The sequence below is a fragment of the Sinocyclocheilus anshuiensis genome, unplaced genomic scaffold (assembly GCF_001515605.1).
Source record: "Sinocyclocheilus anshuiensis isolate Anshui unplaced genomic scaffold, SAMN03320099.WGS_v1.1 scaffold873, whole genome shotgun sequence".
NCBI classification, from domain to species: Eukaryota; Metazoa; Chordata; class Actinopteri; order Cypriniformes; family Cyprinidae; genus Sinocyclocheilus; species Sinocyclocheilus anshuiensis.
Genome location: NW_015557103.1, coordinates 263784 through 264056, shown reverse-complemented (window position 1 = coordinate 264056; position 273 = coordinate 263784). Strand labels below are relative to the sequence as shown.

Sequence of the window (273 nt, the reverse complement as noted above, 5' to 3'; positions counted from 1 at the left end):
TTTCGTTAATACAATTAAAAAACATCAGTGCACAATTTAACACACCACAATCTGTCAAACACATCTTACCAGCCAACATACACTCATTCACATCCTTCTCTTCACTTTCTGAGGCAGAAGTCTCCAAACTCATCCTTTCTAATCATCCTACTACTTGTCCGCTTCATCCTATTCTATCTCATCTCCTTCAAGTCATTTTTTCCTGCAGTTGTACCTGCACTCACTCACATCATTAACACATCCCTTCACACTGGTGTTTTTCCCTCAGCATTT

General features: G+C 39.2%; 1 pseudogene; it reads right to left on the bottom strand.

The window, feature by feature from the left end:
* LOC107677629 (IQ and AAA domain-containing protein 1-like) overlaps positions 1 to 273 on the bottom strand; it is a 53590-nt pseudogene that overhangs the window by 26876 nt on the left and 26441 nt on the right.